The 19400-nt window shown below is 46.2% G+C and overlaps 1 protein-coding gene across 8 annotated transcripts in view; it reads right to left on the reverse strand.

Moving 5' to 3' along the window:
- Window positions 1–19400, reverse strand: part of PHACTR1 (phosphatase and actin regulator 1) — a 515711-nt gene that overhangs the window by 18250 nt on the left and 478061 nt on the right. The gene's annotated exons all lie outside the window — the stretch shown is intronic.

The following is a 19400-nucleotide window of genomic DNA, read 5'->3' on the forward strand; positions in this document are numbered from 1 at the left end:
GCAACTTTACTGTAATCATTGATTAGCTCTAGTAGTTTTCTGGTAGAGTCTTTAGGGTTTTCTGTGTAGAGGATCATATCATCAGCGAACAGTGAAAGCTTTACTTCTTCTTTTCCAATTTGTATTCCTTTTATGTCTTTTTCTGCTCTGATTGCTGTGGCCAAAACTTCCAGAACTATGTTGAATAGTAGTGGTGAGAGAACCAAATCAATAAAATTAGAAATGAAAATGGAGAGATCACAACTGACAACACAGAAATACAAAGGATTATTAGAGAATACTATCAGCAATTATATGGCAATAAAATGAATAACCTGGAAGAAATGGACAAATTCCTAGAAAAGTACAACTTTCCAAAACTGAACCAGGAAGAAATAGAAAATCTGAACAAACCCATCACAAGCACGGAAATTGAAACTGTAATCAAAAATCTCCCAGCAAACAAAAGCCCAGGTCCAGACGGCTTCACAGCTGAATTCTACCAAAAATTTAGAGAAGAGCTAACTCCTATTCTACTCAAACTCTTCCAGAAAATAGCTGAGGAAGGGAAACTTCCAAACTCATTCTATGAGGCCACCATCACCCTAATCCCAAAACCTGGTAAAGACCCCATAAAAAAAGAAAACTATAGGCCAATATCACTGATGAACATAGATGCAAAAATCCTTAACAAAATTCTAGCAATCAGAATCCAACAACACATTAAGAAGATCATACATCATGACCAAGTGGGCTTTATCCCAGGAATGCAAGGATTCTTCAATATCCGCAAATCAATCAACGTAATACACCACATTAACAAACTGAAAAATAAAAATCATATGATTATCTCAATAGATGCAGAGAAAGCCTTTGACAAAATACAACATCCATTTATGATAAAAATTCTCCAGAAAGTGGGAATTGAAGGGACATACCTCAACATAATAAAAGCTATATATGACAAACCCACAGCAAACATTATCCTCAATGGTGAAAAACTGAAAGCATTTCCCTTAAAGTCAGGAACAAGACAAGGGTGCTTGGTTCCTCTTAAGACCAAGCTTGTGTAGAAGTGTTGGTTAGCAGCAGAGCAGAATTACTGTGCTAATAAAGAGGTCAATTTTAGGAAGAATCCTGAGGAGCTAATTTCAAGAACAAAAGTCGAGATGCCCTCTGAATGCAGTGAATCTCTTACCCTATCCTCACCTTGACAGTAGAGTCAAGTAATTTTATCTGATTTTAGACTAACATTAAATTAAAATTCTTCCTGATATCTAGACACGACCCTTCATATGCTAGGTGACACAGAAAAACTCCCATTTGGGGAGTTAAACTTTTATACAAAATGAATTATGCAAAAGTAAAGCTTTAATGTCCTTTTCAGTGATCTATTTAATCAGCTCTATTACACAGGTGACCCTGGTTTGTACAATATCTCTGAGCAGCAACACTGTTTCCGTTTCTCAAATGATTTCCTCTTTACTGTGGACTATGGCTTCGAGATCTCCACCTACCGTGAACTGAAAAATCACCAAAAGAAAGTGAAAGTGACTCAGTCGTGTCCAACTCTTTGCGACCCCGTGGACTATACAGTCCATGGAATTCTCCAGGCCAGAATACTGGAGTGGGTAGCCGTTTTCTTCTCCAGGGGATCTTCCCAACCCAGGCATCGAAACCAGGTTTCTCACATTGGAGGCAGATTCTTTACCAGCTGAGCCACAAGAGAAACCCACTTGAAAAATCACTGACTCCCATTTAAATGCTATTTGCCATCCATTGCCATGTATGAGCCTTCTATTTTCCTTCAAAATGTAAGAATGGATGTTATTTTTATGTCTGAACAATTCCATCTTTATCACCAACCACAAGAGAAGGGCACACAAACTAACATTTTTCTGTGAAATGAACACACCCATCCCCAAACAGCATTCGGTGCTGGCCTTGGAAGGAGACTGCCAGCAAACACTGGCGAGATGCTTTAATATATGCAGAGCAGCATGGCAGCGTCCCCAGAGAAGTGACACGGGCCTTGGAGGTTTGGCCAGTCTGACTCGACGCCAGCAAGGGTTCGTTCTGCCTCCCAGAGCTAATGAGTTTTCCACAGGCTTTGGAACGGCAAGGTCACAGCTTTCATTAGTCTTTACAACCACTTATTGTTTTGAGGGCCCTGATTTTAAAGCCTGTATTTCTAAAACTGTATCTGCATTTCAGAGAAAAAAAAAAAGCTGAATTGACTTTGGTTTCTTTGCTGCATCTCAGACGCGGAGGGAGGCAGCTGCCTTTTCAGATGGATGGAAAGAGAAAAGGGCAGAGGTGCTTGTAGAGAAGGACAGAAAGCAGGGCCCTCTTTCCTGAGGCAGGAAGGAAGAGATGGGGTTTCCTAACAGAGGCCCGAGATGGGACCCAGGACAAGTGGAGACGGGCGTGGTGGGGCCAGGGGCAGGGGAGGAGCTCTGAATCCTGTCCCCTCGGAATCTACGTCTCTCGGAATCTTTCTCTAGCACTTGTCAGTGCCACGTGGGCTGGGGCACTTCTGCCTGGGCCCTGGTCATCACTCCGTCCCCAGTTCCTAGGTGAGGGCCGAGAACATAAGAGGGGCTCATGGAGTCATTATCAAGCCCAGATCCGCCCGCACACGCTCCCTGGATGACGTCCTCAACACTCAAGATTTCAGTTAGCATCCTCACGCCAATGCCTCCAGATCCGACATCCCTAACCATGTTTCTGAGCTCCAGATCACCTTTTCAGCTGCCATTTTAGATTCCTACAGGCCGTCAAAAGTAATGGGTCCCCAAAGAATTAATGTATCTTCCTCTTCTGGGCAGGTAGTTTTGCCAGCTGGATAAATTATTTTGTCCACCAATAAAATCCCCCCTCCCGCCACAGTGAGCTACCCAGGAAACTAGGAACTATCCCTCTCCGCACTTCACCCTTGGTGGCCACTCAAGCACCAAGGCCAAACCATCTCTCATCCCATCCCACCACCAGCCCCTCTGGAAAGCAGGCCACGAGCATCCATCTCATGCTGCCAGCCTATCAAGAACGGTCTTTGTGAGGGGTAAATCTGATCACCCCACTCCCTGCGTGAAAGCTATGCATGCCTTCCTGGTGTCTGAAGGAAGGACTCAGAACACGCAATGTCCCATAAAATTCTTTGTGATCTGGCCACCTGCGGAGAATCTCCCCCACCCTGTCCTTTAGACATAACTACCTCCTCTTGGCTCCTTCCAGATCTGCATGCCTTTCCTTATGTCCGAATGTTCTTTCTCTTCCTCTTTGTCTGGCTGACTGACAGTAATCCCCAAGTCTGCAGCTTAAACCTCAAATGCTACTTCCTCTGTTCCCCAGCCTTTTGGTTAAGCTGCTTCCACGGCGTGTGACAATAGTCGTGCGTCTCCTGCTGTACCCTGGTACTTGTGATTCTTCCATTTGCGCCCATCTTGTGCCCTGCAGCCCAGGGCTGAAGCTTTGGGAGGCGGGACCATGGGCCCCACTCACCAGCAGGACTGCGTCGTGAGAGTGTAACCTCGAAGGGGCACAGAAGGCCCCACTCAGAAGGGTCCTGTGCTAGACAAGACAGACGTGAGAATACAGACTTCTTTACCCACCCATTCATTCACAAAAACCGTGGGTCTGGATTCCCCCAATGCTCTGCTTTGGTGGGCCTCAATATGCAACATACACAACGCTTGGTTACTCTCCAAAGCGAGGTGACGGGTGCAAAGCTGGAGGTCGGCCCAGGATGCCTCAGCTCGTGCCTGCTCTGAAGAGACACCTGCGTGACTCCAGGACCCACAGAGGTCTGTGCAGCTCACGCTCTTTTCCTGTTCCCTCCAAAGACCCCCCTGTCATCTGGGGGCCATCAGCACCTCCCCGGGGGAGGCTGAAGGGCCTGGCTGGCACAGAAGCTGAGAGGCAGGTGCCAAGCACCCCCGAACTCCTCTCTCCTCTTCCTTCTCCAGGACCACAGCTATTTTCCTACAGCTGCCTCTCAGGGCCCCTTCTGAGCTCCTATTTCTGGAAAAAAATCACAACCTGAGTTCAGATGAGATTTCATGCTGTTTAGAAACCTGGAGATGGAAACACAAAAACTCCCCAGGGAATCTCAGACGTTCAAGTGGAGGGGATTTCGGTCACCTGATTCTGCCAAGTATTCTGTAATTCCCCCCTTGTTAAAAGTCTCATTTCCATACTGTTTCCTGGTCTGTGATGCTACAACTTTAATGTATAGCTTCACTTTAAACCAATAGCTCTATTTAACAAAAGACTGGTAAAGAATGTAGGTATTCTTATTAAATTATAAGTGCTTTCCTAAGGCTTGATAATATTTCACAAAATACATACAACTTCCACATCTATCTTTTTAGATCTATCTCATATATATACGTTTAGAGAGAGAGAGAGGAGGGAGATGATGTAAGAAAAAGATGCTCCCTAACCCTGTCTTTTTTTCTCCCAGCAGCATGGTAGATTTCAGGAATGTCTAACCACTTTGGATTTGCCTTTTTGCACTTTTTGAAAATCTATTTGCTAATTCAGAAAGAATCAGAAAAGACAGAGTTCTAATCATATGTATGCATGTTCAGTCGCTCAGCTGTGTTCAACTCTTTGCAACCCCAAGGACTGTAGCCCACCAGGCTCCTCTCTCTGTCCATGGGATTTCCCAGGCAAGAATACTGGAGTAGGTTGCCATTTCCTCCTCCAGGGGATCTTCCTGACCCAGGGATTGAATCCATGTCTCCTGTCTCCTGCACTGGCAGGAGGGTTCTTTACCACTGCACCACTTGGGAAGCCCAAGTTCTAATTATGGAATGGGCTTATTTTTCTATGAAAGGATCTACCAAATGGGAAAGGCAAGAGGAAAGAGAATGTGAAAACGGAGCGTGATATGGTTGCTTCAACAGACTTGACCTTGACCATACAGGAAATGAATATCAATGCTTTTACTCATTTCTTGGCCTGATCTACACAGTGGATTGGGAGACAGATCACTTGTAAGAAGAGACTATATGCCATCCAGTATGTTCCCCCCAAAAGACCATGAGTTCACAGCACATGTCGACCGCAGCATCCTCAGCTCCCAGCCTGGGGGACAGCAGGCCTGTCTTTTTCTCTCTCTGTGTGTGTTACACACACACACACATTTCCTGTTTTTTGTTTCCTTGCATTCTGTCCACATCAGATATTCGGCACACACACACATCACCCTCATATACACCTTCACTCTCTTCGCGGGCACTTGGACGTGTGAAAGCGGAGGGAAATCACAAGATCACGGCAGCACCAGCCAACAGGCAGGGAGCTTCTCAACACCAGCAGGCACCCGGGGGAAACGGGGACAGAATCCACCAGCAGCTTTGCCCATGACTGCAGGTCTGTCACCACAAGTGCTAGCAAATCCAGCTCCTGGGGTGCAAAAGCGGCTCCCACATCCATGCCAAGGGAACCGGTGGACGTAGACCTTTTCCCTCAGGGAAGCGTGATCTTTTCCTCCCAGCAGAGCCTGACCGTGGCCAGCAGCCTGACCAGCATGTCTTCACAGAGAGATAGCTGTACTTTCTGAGCTTGTCTGGAAGCAGAATCCTATACACAGCAGACAGAAACACTCGGTCACTCAGAGCCCTGAAAGCCATCCTTCCCAGCCTGACCAGTGTCCCCGGAGAAGCAGGTGGAAGGCTCTCAACCAGAGCCAGCCACAGTACCCTCTCCAGAAGACGGACATTCCTGACATTGTCTATGTGTAGAATACAGATATCTTTCCTTCATGCGTAAGTGTTGTGTTTACACACATCCCACACATCCACAGTTCTGAAATCTGCTGGGACCGCGGTCACAATATCCCTTCCTACCTGCGTGATGCTCAGTTCAGGTACCACCCTGCCACCTGTCCTGAGGCTAGCGATGGGGGAGGCCAGTCCGGCACCCCAGGAGTCTGTGCTACTAGTTGACTTTCATTTGGTGTCCCTCTCACTGGCCTCCAGCTCCTCCTGTGGGGCTTGGAGTTTAGCTACCACAGCGAAAACAAGAAGACACTCATCACCCCTGTTGATACTGATGTCCAAACTAGGCCGGCCTGGCAGGGCATGTGCCTTCCTTTCTTGAGGACAACGCCCATCTTCTGCTATAAAATGATTCCCTCTGAACCCCCGTCGGTGGGACCAGCCCCTTCCATGTTGGCCACCAGCGGAGCGGCACTGCTTTCGATGCTACCTGAGTGTCCTGCAAGTAGCTTCTCTGCTTGTTCCGGTAGGAAGTAGAATTTAGAAGAACGAGCTGCATCCCTGGTATAATTTCTAGCATAATATGGTGCTTCAGGAGCTTCCCTTGTGACTCAGCTGGTAAAAAAATCCACCTGCAATGTGGGAGACCTGGGTTGGGAAGATCCCCTGGAGAAGGGAAAGGCTGCCCACTCCAGTATTCTGGCCTGGAGAATTTCATGGACTGTATAGTCCATGGGGTCGCGAAGAGTCGGACACAATTGAGCGACTTTCACGGTGCTTCAGACTTGGACAAGGTTGGTGAATTTACAGCTCCTTCATGGGAAACACCTGAGCACTCCGAGTGATGCTGTTGACTGTGGGGTGAGAATCAGATTTCACAGGCTGTGGCCCTAAATGGCTACGTGTGGTTGAAAACTGTGAAGAGGGAGCGCAATGCGACAGAGAAATGAGATGGAGTGATGCTCCAAGGACACGGCAGGCTCCAGGCAGAAGGTACTCACTTGACCTCACTCAGCTTCCACGAATCTCAAGGAAGTACTTCCCAGGCCATCAAGAGGGCGTGCCGAGGGCTTCCCTCGGATGGCACATTGCCTGGGCTGTGCGGGCTGGAATACACAGATGGCAGACTCATTGGTCCAACCAAATTTGGGGAGGGCAGCTCTGCAGAGTCTCATTTTAATGAACCTGTCTCAGCATCTTTCAAGAGGGAGCCTAATAAGTTGTAACATGAAGAGAAGCATCCCCCATGGCTCAGTGGTAAATAATCCACCTGCCAATGCAGAAGACACAGGTCTGATCGCTGGCCCAGGAAGATCCCCTGCAGAAGGAAACGGTAACTCCCTCTAGTATTCTTGCCTGGGAAATCCCATGAACAGAGCAGCCTGGTGGGCTATAGTCCATGGGGTCGAAAAGAGTCAGACACAGCTTAAGAGACTAAACAACAACAACACAAGGAAAATCACACCCATCCAAAGGAGGGTTGCATTCACTGTAGGCAAGATTCTTTTCAACACCCTGATTACCTGTCAGCACCCAGTGTTTATCTGTCTGCCTACTTTTTTTCCCCAAAGGCACTAACAAGGCTGCCCGTTTTGAAGAACTATTGTTTTAATGGTTCAGTGGGCATAGAACATAAAATTTTCATGATCACACTTCCTAAAATAGAAGCGCATTCACTTGTATTTCAAAGGAATTGCCTTCGGAATCTGAGGGAAAAGCGATTTTCCAGGGTTTGGGTCTTTGGATGGTGATTTTTCCTGTTTATATTCTGTCAAAAATTACTATTTGGTTATTAGCATATATACAATTTTCAAGGCTATTATAAAAAATCTTTGCATTCTAAACCAAGATGAGGGAAATGGATATAATGAAGATAAATAAAATGAATTACTCTTATTAGCATTTTGCATGAGTTAGGGTTTTTTGTTTTGCCAGTAAACAAAGACGGTGCCGGGACCCATGAAAAACTGGTGTACTGCAAACATCTCAGTTGTAATCCAGTTCTGCTATTTAAATATTCAGGATTACATACTAGCACTAATAGGAGAGGTGCCGAAAAGTCACTGACAGCCAAACCGGTGGCCGGATTCGGTGGATGAGGCAGAAAGAGGGCTATGCACCATGGAAATTATTCTGGAGACCAGAAATGCCAACTTCACCACTGAAGCAAAGAACAAATCTTCTTAAGTATAAATGACTAGAGCTTCATTTACCATCTGAATGACGGAATCACTAGACTAGGCCAGCCCCAAACTAAGGCATCAGATAGAGTCTTCTCAAGTGCCTGCTCAGTCTTCAAAGTTACTAGTGACGGACTTTCGCAGCTGCGAGTAACTATGAGGGCAGGGGCCTCCCTCCCACACGGGCACCCTATTTAAATGCTCCTCTCGCGACATGGGACAGACCAGGAAACGATGCCCGTGAAAGAAACTACCCGGGAGAGAATTCAAGGATTCAAAACTTTTGAGTCATTTCTCTTTCAGACAGGAATTGGGAAAATCAGCTAAGGCCTATGACTTGTTCTACTTTCCAACAAATAACTGGCTTGTTTCTTCCAGTGAGGAGTGAATTCATTTCTCCTCTTCCTGACAGTATTAATTTTAGCGCTGGCTGGGGTCAAAGGTCTTGGTTTCGGATTCCAGTATAACCAGATAACTATGTGAACTTGGCTAGCAGCTTACTTTCTTCTGATCTCAGTTTCTTTAACTGTAAAATGAAGGATGCTAGAGGTGGTGATATGTGACTGTCCGCTGCAGCCCTAAAGTGGTCTAATTCTATATTTCTTCACATCCAGAAAATGCAGTTGTGAAAGGAGTGAAGAAACTCACAAACAGCCTCCTTGTGATACAGGTTCAAAGTCCATCGTGGGGAAAAAAAAAAAAGTGAGCCTTGTTCTGCTTATTGGACTAAGAGAAGTGATGGGTATATATGACTCCTTCTTCCCTAGCTATGGAGATGCTGGAGCCATGGATTCTAGAAGCACGTGATGAATATATGGATAGAAGCGACCTGACCCACGTCAGGCTTCACTCCAGTCAAACATAAACTTTTAATGGCTTAAACCACTGGAATTCAGGATTTGTCTGTTAGGGCAGCTAGCATTACTTATTCTGAATAAGAGTCTAGCATAACACGGCATTCAACTTCACAATGAAAGAAGGGACTAGCATTCATTATCTACCACAGTGTGGAGAATTCCTCATCTCGTGCTCCTAGATGACGGTGAGTGGAATGTCAGTCTTACAGGGAGAAACTAAGGCTCGCCAGGAGCCTGACTAGTTAAAAGAGGGATGGAGCTGTCCCTCTCAGGCCCAGCTTCACAGTCTGATTGCTTTCTACTGCACCACTGCTTCCCAGACTTCAGAGTGCACCAGAATCATGCTTATTAAAAAGCAGATTTCGGGGCCTCACCCTCTGAGTCAGAGTCTGGGTGGAACCTGAAAACCTGCATTTTCCCAGGTGATGCTGGTGAGCCAGGGACCGCGTTGTGGGAGCCACGCACACTGCTCTCACACTGCATCAGGGAGCAGTGTCTTGAGAGCCAAACCTCGATGTCAAGTGTTTCAGGTCTTCCTACTCATTTCAGGGAAGCCCCAAGAATCCTGGAGTGGGTGGCCATTTCCTTCTCCAGGGGATCTTCCTGACCCAGGGATTGAACCTGGGTCTCCTGCATTGGCAGGCAGATTCTTTACTGTCTGAGCCACCAAGGAAGCCCACTTATCACAGACAGTGCTACTGAAATGCAAGACAAAGCCCATTTCAATCCAAGATGGAAAAACATCTCCTATTCCTTCTTCCTTCCATGGCTTATCTCTCCCGTGAGCACGAGCCACTGGTTCCCATGAGCCACTGGTTCCCATGAGCCTGAGCCACTGGTTCAGGACTCCACCCTCCACACAATCCCCACCCAACCACAGGCACCCACTGCTACATGAAAACGAAACCAAACTAAGTGTTGTTCTTAGCATGCTGGCTTAAGATAGAAGGTTCTGGATTTGGTGTTTCTCTTTGCCACTCACTGTCTCTAAGGTTCACAGCTCAGTCTCCTCACCTACAAGAACTGAGTCCCAACTGCAGCCACCTGGCAGGGCTGTGTGGAAGGTGGTTGGCTGAAGTGCAGCTGGGAGAGCATTTTCTCAACAGCAAAGGTGCCAAAGTCTTAGACAATGTTATGTCAGGACCATCACCCCAAGGGGTTGTCCCTAAACATACAGATCTCTTTCTTAGCCAAATATTCTGAGAAACAGGGTCTTCCTTTCTGACATTAGCTAAGATGAACATCAAGCATTGCAGATGACCCCAGTCACGAGCAGGAAGAAAATCCATGGAGAACTAAAAGCACTTCCTTTGTCTAACTCTTTCGAGTTAAGAGAAACCTCTTAAAATGTGGCCGTAAGCAGCCTATTTGAAATATCAACAAAATGCAAACGGCAGAAAGTGAAGAGGAACTACAGAGCCTTTTGATAAAGGTGAAAGAGGAGAGTGAAAAAACCTGGTTTAAAACTCAACATTCAAAAAACTAAGATAATGGCACCCGGTCTTATCACTTCATGGCAAATAGGTGGAGAAAATGTGGAAACAGTGTCAGATTTCATTTTCTTGGGGCTTCAAAATCAACGTGGATGGTGATTGCAGCCACGAAACTGAAAGACTCTTGCTCCTTGGAAGAATAGCTATGACAAACCCCGACAGTGTATTAAAAAGCAGAGACATCACTTTGCTGACAAAGGTCCATACAGACAAAGCTATGGTTTTTCCAGTAGTCATGTATGGATGTTAGAGTTGGCCCATAAAGAAGGCTGAGTGTCGAAGAATTGATGCTTTTGAACTGTGGTGTTGGAGAAGACTCTTGAAAGTCTCTTGGACTGAAAGGAGATCAAACCAGTCAATCCTAAAGGAAATCAACCCTGAATATTCACTGGAAGGACTGATGCTAAAGCTCCAATCCTTTGGTCACCTGATGCAAAGAACTGACTCATTGGGAAAGACCCTGATGCTGGGAAAAATTGAGGGCAAGAGAAGGGGATGACAGAAGATGGGATGGTTGGATGGCATCACCGACTCAATGGACATGAGTTTGAACAAACTCAGGGAAGTAACGAAGGACAGAGGAGCTTGGCGTGTTGCAGTTCACGGGGTTGCAAAGAGTCGGACGCAACTGAATGACTGAACAATAACAAAACAGCCTACTCAGGACTCACCCACTCTCTGCTTCGTCTGGAGCTGAAGATAGCTGTACTCTTCCTGCCCCTCTATGCCCTGAATTTGAAAAGCCACTAGAATGATCAGCCATTTAAAACACGTATTAAAGAAAACAACCAGGGACTTTCCTGGTGGTCCAGTGGTTAAGACTCTGAGCTTCCAATGCAGGTGTGCAGGTTCAAGCCCTGGTTGGGGAACTAAGACCCCACGTGCTGCGTGGTATGGCCAACACCCCACCCCACCCCCCAAAAAACTGAAACAAACAGAAAAACCTAAGACTCCCCATGCTCCAGTGATGGCCACTTTTTTTAAAAAAACCTGTGCAAGTTTAAACACTGATTTGTTCTATTTCTGCTGGACAAAAAGCAGCTCCTTGGTCCTATACACTTGTTGTATAACTGAAAACTGCACAGGTGACCAGGGCAGCTGCGAGTCAGAAGTGCAGAGCACTGGAAGGCCCCGACAGACGTGGCTTTGTTCCTTGACATCCAGTGTGGAGCTTGCAAACTGACTCCTCCCCTACACACACACACTCACACTCACACACACACACACACACTGTCAGCACTCATCTCTGGCAACAGGATGGCAAGAACTCAGTCTTCATTGCATTTCTTAACAGCTGGGGGCTGAGACAAGAGGGCAAGGCTGCAGATGTCTCTGCAAGGCTCTGAGACACGTTCAACAGCTGGGGGTCGCTGTGAGACCGGCTGGGACCTGTGACCCTGTAACCAAGCGCTTGCGCTTACACCTGGACAAACGTCCCCTCCAGCAACAGCATACAGAGAAACTATCAGGAGCTAAAGTAACTGCACGCATGCTCAGTTGGGGCAATTATGAACAAGATGCAAAAGGGCCACAGATCAACCTCCGTCTCAGAGGTGCTGGGAGCCCAAGCAGGGTCCTGGGCATGATCCCTGCCCACAGCACCAAGAGGGTAAGTAGACCACCTACACCACTCCTCTCGCCCAACCCACCCAGCTGCCCCTACCCTCGTCCCAGTTAAGGAACCAGCTCGGCCCCCACTTTGGCACCTGTTACTTGTTTTCGCTCCCGTGGGAGGTAGCATGAGTCCCAGTAAAGCCTTGCCTGAACCTCTCATCTGGCCTCTTAATCAGCTTCTATTGATTACAGAATTCAAGGACCCAAGTTGGCAATATCTATGCTAGGTGTGGCTTCCCTGGTGGCTCAACTGGTAAAGAATCTGCCTGCATTGCGGGAGACCTGGGTTTGATCCCTGGGTCGGGAAGATCCCCTGGCAAAGGGAATGGCTACCCACTCCAGTATTCTGGCCTGGAGAATTCCATGGACTGTATAGTCTATAGGGTTGCAAAGAGTCAGACACGACAGAGTGACTTTCACTTTTCATGATGGGTGTGGCTCACACCTCAGTGCCACAACCCCTACCCACATGGTCCTGAAGTTTTATTCCATCTCCTCCCAACATACCTCACTTAAATCTTTCTCAGGACAACGTTTGAACCATTCATTGAAACGAACATAAAACCAATGTGTAGTTTCCCTTAACTTTCCATCGTCAGGTTGTGCTGTAGCCTTGACTCAATTCATCACCTTTCAGAAGATGTCAGCCTTTCTGAAGGGCTTTAGAGAAGATTTTCTGTTTTGCACAGTGAGTAATGGGAGGTGTCAAATGATCTGAAAGCAGCTGAGCTGCTCGAAGGTTCCAGGAGTTCGTTATGCAAATGCTGCCGGATTCAATAACTCCATTCCTTTCGTATTTTGCCCAGATTTAGCTTATTCCAATCACTCAGTTGCAGCTTGGTGGCTGGTATCTAATTTCAGTTTTGTTTACAGGAGGGCTCAGAATCCACAGAAAAAGCCCACCAACTTGAGCCATTCCCACCCATGTGTTGCGGATGTGAAGGCGACCGCATATCCATGCCCTCTTCCTGCTCCCCTGGGGTCCCCTGTCCACTCTGTCCCTCATCACAGCCCGAGTGGTGAAGAGGAGGATGCGACTGCTGCTGCAAGGCTGCGAAGCCAGGTGCATGAGGAAGCTCCTTCAAAACTTCACTCAAGTCTATGTCCCTCCCCTCTTTCTATTAAGTGATTCACAGGGATGTGTGTTTAGGGCACCCTCAAGGCAGCCAAAGTTGAACTGAATTCCTAGAGCCTTTGATTGTTATTTCTACTTTTAGAAAGTGTTTTTTTTTTGCAGCAGAAATTACCTGGCCTGGGAAGGTACCAGCTCACACTCGGCATCAGCCCTTAGATCTGGGGGAGATGCCATTTGCCACCTTGGAACTAGGCTCTGGTGTGTTCAGACTCCTAATGCTGATTTTCCCAAACCGCAAACAGTATGTAAACTCCAGTCAGAAGACAGGATTTAATACTGCTTTTATTGCCTGTGCTATGAGCATGAAAAATGGATTTCAAGTTTCTCCCTTGAACATTATATGACGATTTAAAGCCGCACATAATCCTCTGTATATATTATTTTATATTCTGCCTGTAGTGTGAACTACTTCAGTTCAGTTCAGTTCAGTCGCTCAGTCGTGTCCGACTCTCCGCGACCCCATGAATCACAGCACGCCAGGCCTCCCTGTCCATCACCAACTCCCAGACTTCACTCAAACTCATGTCCACAGAGTCGGTGATGCCATCCAGCCATCTCATTCTCGGTCATCCCCTTCTCCTCCCGCCCCCAACCTTTCCCAGCATCAGAGTCTTTTCCAGTGAGTCAACGCGTCGCATGAGGTGGCCAAAGTATTGCAGTTTCAGCTTTAGCATCAGTCCGTCCAATAAACACCCAGGATCGATCTCCCCTAGAATGGACTGGTTGGATCTCCTTGCGGTACAAGGGACTCTCAAGAGTCTTCTCCAACACCACAGTTCAAAAGCATCAATTATTCGGCGATCAGCTTTCTTCACAGTCCAACTCTCACATCCATACATGACCACGGGAAAAACCATAGCCTTGACTAGACGGACCTTTGTTGGCAAAGTAATGTCTCCGCTTTTTAATATATTATCAAGGTTGGTCATAACTTTCCTTCCAAGGAGTAAGCATCTTTTAATTTCCTGGCTGCAATCAGCATCTGCAGTGATTTTGGAGCCCCAAAAAATAAAGTCTGACCCTGCTTCCACTGTTTTTCCATCTATTTCCCATGAAGTGATGGGACCAGATGCCATGATCTTTGTTTTCTGAATGTTGAGCTTCAAGCCAATCTTTTCACTCTCCTCTTTCACTTTCATCAAGAGGCTTTTGAGTTCCTCTTCACTTTCTGCCATAAGGGTAGTGTCATCTGCATATCTGAGATTATTGATATTTCTCCCAGCAATCTTGATTCCAGCTTGTGCTTCTTCCAGCCCAGTGTTCCTCATGATGTACTCTGCATATCAGTTAAATAAGCAAGGTGACAATATACAGCCTTGACGTACTCCTTTTCCTATTTGGAACCAGTCTGTTGTTCATGTCCAGTTCTGACTGTTGCTTCCTGACCTGCATACAGGTTTCTCAAGAGGCAGGTCAGGTGGTCTGGTATTCCCATCTCTTTCAGAATGTTCCACAGTTTATTGTGATCCACACAGTCAAAGGCTTTGGCATAGTCAATGAAGCAGAAATAGATGCTCTTCTGGAACTCTCTTGCTTTCTCCATGATCCAGCGGATGTTGGCAATTTGATCTCTGGTGCCTCTGCCTTTTCTAAAACCTGCTTGAATATCTGGGAGTTCACGGTTCACATAATGCTGAAGCCTGGCTTGGAGAATTTTGAGCATGACTTTACTAGTGTGTGAGATGAGTGCAATTGTGCGGTAGTTTGAGCATTCTTTGGCATTCCCTTTCTTTGGGATTGGAATGAAGACTGACCTTTTCCAGTCCTTAGGAGCATAAAATACAGATTTAGAAAACTCTCTCTTTCTAGCATATTAAATTCTACGTAAGAGAAAATAACACATTAGGTTTCATGGGAATGATCAGGGCATCATTCCCCACCTCCCCTATCTCGTGCCCCACGCCCCTGTCCTTGTCCTTAAAAGACAATGGCTTTTTAAGAGAGAGCAAGGACTTCGCTGGTGGTCCAGTGGCTAAGACTCTGTGCTCCCAATGCAGTGGGCCTGGGTTCAATCCCTGCTCTGGGAACCAGATCCCACATGCCACAACTAAAGATTCTGCAATGAAGATCAAAGATTCTGCTTGCTGCAACCAAGACCTGGGGCAGCCAAATAAATAAATAAAAGGAAATAGTAAAAAATAAAAGAGAGAAGGATGCCAACGATAAGAACCAAGGAGGAGGCAAGAGGGAGAATTCTGGTAATTTTCAGAGGGGGCTCCTACATCTGATGCCCCATGATGCATGGTAGTGGATCTCAGGCCATAGGTACAGATTCAAACTATCAACAATGATCAGTGCTTTACCCTTAAATCCTTCTGATTCTCAAACTCATACACATTAAGGAAAAAAAGCAACTACAGCTATTTCAACCAATTTCTTCATTCGTCTTAATGTATTCTTCCGTAGTCAATGACAAATATTCTGAAAACCAACTGACTAAAGTCCTGAAAGAGAGAGAGCTGGGTCAAAAGTTTTTTAGGGATACAGTATATTTCTTTAATGATTAATCCCCATAACCCCATTCAAATTAATTGGGATCCCAGAAAATGCTAATTCCCAGTTGCTACAGATTTGGAACAATGAACTAGCTCAAAATTGGGAAAGGAGTACGTCAAAGCTGTATATTGTCACCCTGCTTATTTAACTTATATGCAGAGTACATCATGAGAAATGCTGGGCTGGATGAAGCACAAGCTGGAATCAAGATTGCTGGGAGAAATATCAATAACCTCAGATATGCAGATGACACCACCCTAATGGCAGAAAGGAAGAGGAACTAAAGAGCCTCTTGATAAGGGTGAAAGAGGAGCGTGAAAAAAACTGGTTTAAAACTCAACATTCAAAAAACTAAGATCATGGCATCCAGTCCTAACACTTCAAGGCAAATAGATGTGTAAAAAATGGAAACAGAGACAGACTATTTTCTTGGGCTCAAAAATCATTGTGGACAGTGACTGCAGCCATGAAATTAAAACACACTTGCTCCTTGGAAGAAGAGCTATGACAAACCTAGACAGCATATTAAAAAGCAGTGAAAGTCACTCAGTTGTGTCCAACTTTTTGCATCCCCATGGTCTATACAGTCCATGGAACTCTCCAGGCTAGAATACCAGAGTGGGTAGCCTTTCTCTTCTCCAGGGGATCTTCCCAACCCAGGAATCGAACCAGGGTCTCCTGCATTGCAGGTGGATTATTTACCATTGAGCTGTGAGGGAAGCCCTTCCTAAAAGAAATCAGTCCTAAATCTTCATTGAAAGGACTGATGCTGAAGCTGAAGCTCCAGTAGATTGGCCACCTGATTCGAAGAGCTAACTCATTGGAAAAGACTCTGATGCTGGGAAAGACTGAAGGCAGGAGGAGAAGGGAACAACAGAGGATGACATGGTTGGATGGCATCACCAACTCAATGGCCAAGAGTTTGCGCAAACTCTAGGACACAGCAAAGGACAAGGAGGCCTGGCATGCTGCAGTCCATGGGGTCACCAAGAGTTGGACATGACTGAGTGACTAACAACAGACAGACAGACACACATCCACATCTGTCACACACTGAAGAATTCAATCTCATGTCATCAAAGTGTATAGTGCATGCCTATAGCATTTAGGATGATCCTGTAGATAGGAAAAACTATGATTTCCAGGTCAGAGATTAAATCCAGGGGCACAGGCTGAGACATGATCCTGGGGCTAAATTTAATCCATAATTATATTCTGCTTGGTCTGTACAATGTTAAAAAAATTTAAAATTTTCATTTAAAAAAATTCAGATGTTTTTTCATAATATCAGATAAATGGGTCTTCATTTCTCCACAACCACTGGGGGCTGAAGCTGAAGAGTGGTGACCCCTTTTGATAAAGGGTGGACTTTTCATCTCACCCCAGTTTCCAGCACACCCTGAAAATATTAGAACTGCCTGCTTTCCTTATGTTCAATACCTACCTGGCCCTGGGCATGCATTTGAGTTTCTGGCTCCTTTTCTAGGTAGACACACTTTATGCTTCCCCAACTTGTATGGTTTGAATTGCATTTCCCCAAAATACAAATTCTAAGGTCCTGGGACTTCTGTAGTAGTCCAGTGGTTAAGATTCCCCCTTGTAGTACAGGGGACTTGGGTTCAACCCCTGGTCGGGGAACTAAGATCCCACATGCTGTGTAGCAATTAAGTCCACAGGCCGCAACCACTGAGCCCAAGCACTCTGGAGCCCATGTTCCACAAATAAAGAGTCCATGTGCTGCAACTGCTGAGCTCCTGAGCCCATACACCACAACCAGAGACCGCAAGCTGCAACTGGAGAGTCTGTGTGCTGCAAGGAAAGATCCAGCAAGAGGCAATGAAGATCCTGCATGCTGCAGCTGAGACCCAACGCAGCCAGATAAATACACAATGTTGAGGCCCACGTCCTAATCCCCCATACGTCACAGTGTGCGTTTATTTGGAGACAGGGTCTTCTTAGAGGCAATCATGTTAAAACATGACGAGGGTTGGGTCTGAATCTAAGATGACTGATTTCCTTCTAAAAAGGCGAAATGCGGACAGACACACATAGCAAGGGCGAACGCTGACGGAAGATGCAGGCAGAGACAGGATGACACACCCACAAGCCAAGGAAGGCTGAGGCAGTCTGTGAACCACCCGAAGCCAGGCAGGGGCCTGGAACAGATCCTCCCCCACGGCCCTTAGAAGGAAACATCCTTTCCAAACTCAGGCAAGGTTTCCAAGGCTTCCCCAAAGTGGGGATTATGTCCACCCCAGCTCTGAGGATGCTGAAAATATCCTGGTCAAACATGACTGCAAAAAAATAAATAAAAAATGGTGACAGTTCACCCCTGAGTGGGACGGTGGTATTTTAAGGGTGAAGAGATGTTTTAGGGGAACAAGTGTCAGAGAGGCAGATTGCCCAAATCTTCATTTATTCTTGAGGTTAATTTCGTGCCTACGTATACTGCAAGGCACCTCCCATTTTATTTTCCTTCCCAGTCTTTTTCTCCCCCATATGATCCAAAGCTTGCAGAGGTGCTGGGGCGGACTGAGGAAGGGATCCCATTGGCAGGCACTGGGCAGCTGGGTCTGAAAAGCTGGCTGTTCCCCAGAGGAGGCCCTGAGTAACTGTGAACAGATCCTGTTTCAGAGTCTTAGCTCCCTTTTCTTAAAATCAGTAGTCCTCATAAGAGGTGCCTAGAATAGTCAAATTCACAGAGTTAGAAAGTACACTGGTAGATGTCAGGACCAAGGGGATAGGGGAAAATGGGGAGTTAGTTTTTAAGGGGGTCAGAGTTTCAGTTTAGGAGGGTGAAAAATTCGGGAGATGGATGATGGAGAGAGTTGTACAACAATGTGAATGTTAAATATAGTTAAAATAATATGTTACATACTAAGTGACTTGTACCATAATAAAAAAATTTTTTTAAAAATAAGTAGTCTTGGTGACTTACGGAATGATTCACTTTCTAAAGGATGTTTCAGAAGCAAAACAATGACTCCTTCAGGCATCAGACTTCTATTTGGTCCCTCAAAATCCCATTCCAATGGGCCTGAGAACCACCTTCTGGGTGGTGGAGGAGGGGAGGTTTACTTCTTCAATCAATCAGTGCCCCACGCTGGGAAGTGAAGCAGAGCCAGATCAGCTGTCCTCTGGCTGATCAAGAGGTCACCCTCACTATGAACACGGAGAAGCATGGCTCCATGTCTGATTTTTTAAATTACGATTATTTGTGTGTGTGTGGAGGTGGGTAAGATGGATTGCAAATAAATAAAATGGAACTATGTGGGTTGCCTACTAATCTTAGGGGAGTAAAAAGCTTGGTAAGTGAAGGGAACTAAAGGTGGAATGGAGAGCCAAGATCACGCAGGCTGACCACCTCCTAGGGTTCAGGTTGAAGCGCCCAGACCCAGAGAGAAAGCAGTGGCATCTTGCATCTGCAGGGCTCTGGAGGGGCGAGGAAGTGTCCTGAAGTCTCTACATTTCCACGGACTAGGGGTTCCTGGAGAGAAAAAGACCTGCTCTTGTGGCTATGAGACAGGACCCTCAGACATGTGGATTTGAAACTTTCGGAGAACTCAGTTTAATTTTTAAAGCACATACCCCCACATATGCCATTTCTTTATCTATAAGTTATGTATAAGTACTACTGCATCGTATATACGGAGAAGGCAATGGCACCCCACTCCAGTACTCTTGCCTGGAAAAATCCATGGACAGAAGAGCCGGGTGAGCTGCAGTCCATGGGGATGCAAAGAGTCAGACACGACTGAGCGACTTCACTTTCACTTTTCACTTTCACGCATTGGAGAAGGAAATGGCAACCCACTCCAGTGTTCTTGCCTGGAGAATCCCAGGGACGGGAGAGCCTGGTGGGCTGCCGTCTATGGGGTTGCACAGAATCAGCCACGACTGAAGCGACTTAGCAGCAGCAGCAT

This window comes from Moschus berezovskii, chromosome 23, assembly GCF_049115385.1.
Source record: "Moschus berezovskii isolate FMDL1 chromosome 23, NW_MosBer_1.0, whole genome shotgun sequence".
NCBI lineage: Eukaryota > Metazoa > Chordata > Mammalia > Artiodactyla > Moschidae > Moschus > Moschus berezovskii.